Source organism: Lactuca serriola, chromosome 6 (assembly GCF_051521515.1).
Source record: "Lactuca serriola cultivar US96UC23 chromosome 6, Lser_US96UC23_V15, whole genome shotgun sequence".
In the NCBI taxonomy this organism is placed as follows: Eukaryota; Viridiplantae; Streptophyta; class Magnoliopsida; order Asterales; family Asteraceae; genus Lactuca; species Lactuca serriola.
The window spans coordinates 16,271,596-16,274,940 of NC_136413.1; the positions used below are offsets into that span (position 1 = coordinate 16,271,596).

The 3,345-nt window shown below is 26.6% G+C and overlaps 1 long non-coding RNA gene across 1 annotated transcript; it reads left to right on the forward strand.

Annotated features, from left to right (window-relative positions):
- The first annotated feature begins 1,624 nt into the window (after positions 1-1,624).
- On the forward strand, positions 1,625-2,706 carry LOC145059025 (uncharacterized). The gene is made up of 3 exons (XR_013686601.1): positions 1,625-1,817; positions 1,959-2,259; positions 2,371-2,706. It is a non-coding gene; the product is annotated as an uncharacterized LOC145059025 (long non-coding RNA).
- Positions 2,707-3,345: the final 639 nt, after the last annotated feature.

The window sequence follows — 3,345 nt, forward strand, 5'->3', positions numbered from 1 at the left end:
TCGAACTTCAATTAACTAAAAAAAATTAAAAAAATCCCGTTTTTTTTTTTTTTGAAAAATACGTGAAATATTATAATAGAATATTACACTGACATATTCTAAAAAATAATTTTAAAATGCAAAATAAATGGAAAAATCTAAAAATTCTTCTTTTAAATATTATTTTCGTAACTTGAGTTAACTAAAAAAAATAAAAATAAAATTCCATTTTTTTTTGAAAAATACGTGAAATATTCTAATAGAATATTAGACTGTATATATTCTAAATAATAATTTTAAAATGCAAAATAAATGAAAAAAATCCAAAATTCTTTTTTAAAATATTATTTTTGGAATTTGAATTTACTAAAGAAAACAAAAATAATATATATATATATATATATATATATATATATATATATTATATATATATATATATATATATATATATATATATATATTGTTAAATAAATAATCCCAAACAGTATATATATATATTATATATATATATAATCCCAAAAATAATATATATATATATATATATATATATATATATATATATATATATATATATATATATATTATGTTAAATAAATAATCCCAAACAGTGTGGCAATAATATATATATATATATATATATATATATATATATATATATATATATATATATATATATATTATGTTAAATAAATAATCCCAAACAGTGTGGCAATAAACGGAGACCTTGACATTTCGACAAAGTTATATCATTATACGTTTTCCTACCTACTACTACCCAAGAGTTTAGAAATATCAAAGTGGTACATGCATGATGAAAAAAAAAATTGTTTTACTTCGTTTGTATTCTATAAAGTAGATATAAATTTAAATATCAATAAACGGAAACGAATTTAAAAGCATTATCTACTATTTGGTATGTGACTATTTGTTGTCGGTAAACCCTTGCAACTAATAAAGAGTTGGTTGGCCCCATTTGCTAATGATTTCTTTGGGCAAGAATATCTCTGTTTTGTTGTCAACATATGCTTTCATAGTTTCATTTCTTACTACTCCGTTATGATAATTCTGTTCATGGTTTTGGTTTTGTCCCACCGGATTAATTTAGTATCCATTTTTTAGGGTAAATTAAATAAAAATTATGTTATTATTTTTTTTATCTAATTTTGATACTGATTTATTTTCAGTCTTCTATTCGCCACTATGTTTTTTTTTTATGTTATAGGTTTAGTAGCCGGTGTCAATTGATCAGACATTTTGAATGATAATATTTGATAACATGACATTGTCATGATATGATGTCATATCATTATTTTGTAACATTACATTCTATTCTAAATGTTAAAATTGAATATATATATATATATATATATATATATATATATATATATATATATATATATATATATATATATATATAAAAGCTACAATTTCTATTAAACGATGTACAATCCTATTATGCTTGTAAATAAATATACATATTTATGGATGTTTTACGGATGTAACCCCCAAATAGAATTAAAAATGCTCTCTAAACTCACATTTCAAAACACCCCCAATTTACGGCACAAATATTTCATACCCTCTGCAAAACCCTAGGTCATTTGCATTTATGCAGAATCTGACCGCTTCTTCCTCACCACCGTCATCAATCTCATTGTCATTGAACACCACCATAGCCGCCATCTATCACTGTCTTCCTCTCTACTAACCCTAAGTCGCCACAACCATGACCTTTCTTAACAAATGCAGCCATTTGAAGCAAACGTTCACACGCCTATAAAACTTGTATTGTAGCTTTATTCAGATTCGCTATCAGCGGTTTTCAGTCTTCATCTCCGGTTACCACTTGCAACCGCTTCATTCTTTTCTTCTTCTCTCATTCTCTTTAAATCCATTCATGTTTCTTCCTTTATTTCGTCATCCATTTTGTTATTTAAACCATTTTCGTGTCAATTTTGCCCTAAAATCTTCGATTGCAGGTACGTTTCACCACAAAATCATTTACCACGATACTTACAGTCATGTTCTGCAATTTATTGATCCCCGGGCACGACAATCTACCCTGGAAATGATTCTCTCTCCAATGCAACTATATCATTCAAAAACACCGCCTGGCCATTGTTGTTGATCGAAGAAGGTTATTATTTTTGTCTACCTAAACTAATTCATATTTATTTTGATTAAAACATCCAAATTCAAGGTTTTTATTTTTGATTCTTTAGTTTTTGAAACTAAAAAGGCTACAGGTTACTTCAAGCAAGAACATGAATAGATGATTATGTAAGTTCTTATATCAACTCGTTTGAAATATGTTTTTTTAATGATTTAGTAATGTTTATTTTTCATGCTACAAATGGCTTTTCTGATTAATATTGGTTGTTCTTACATCAGGTTTGGAACCCATTGGCTACTGGAGTGGAAATGAAAGAAATCCTTTTTTTGGATTACCACCCATTGTGTAACATGATATTAATGACACAACTACATTCTTCCATACTTTCTTCTGCTTGGCAACTTGCATAATCGATGTGTCATACTTTTTAGTATATTCTTCCACTTGATTATGATCTGGGTACGATGTGACAGGGTTGAATATAGGTTAACAATGTGATATCTTGCAAAGGGCTGTTGAAGTTGGCTGTTTGATAGTAGGATAATGGTAAGTATGCATTGATAAGAGCTTTTAAAGTTGTAAACCATTTATGCTTTAGATACTTTCTATATGCATTGATACTTGTGATAGTTTCTATGTGTCATAGATTATGTTTAAATGAATATGATGTTTTCTTAATCTTAAATATTTATAGGTTTTGTTGTCTGGTAGCATAAAGAGAAACAATTTTATTAGGGATGGAGATCACATTTAACAAATATGTGAGAACAAAAAGAGATCTCATGTATTTAACCTGATATGGGGTTTTGCATAGAATACATGTTAATCTTTAATTCAATGTGACTAGACAAGCATCCATTTTGACAATAAGGTATTGTCCGTCTACATGATAAGCATATAAGTTGATCAAGCGGAATTAAGTTGAGATGACATAATGAATGTGAGATAAGATTAGTGGCTTACTTAACATGAAGCATGAATATATTAATCAAATAATTTTATTGTTAGATTTGCAAGTTTCATTTTTTTGTTTGATTATTAATTCAGATTTTCTGCTAAGATGGATACATGCTTCAACTTTTCTTCTATATTTTATGGTAATATCTATACATGGTTCCATATATCAACCTTTCTTTTTAATCTTTTTTTTTATTTATCAAAATGAGATCTAATGTTTTTATCCTTTATTTTCCTTTTTAATATTATTGGTTTTATTGATATCAGGTTCGTTTCAATGGATAGAAAATATTTGG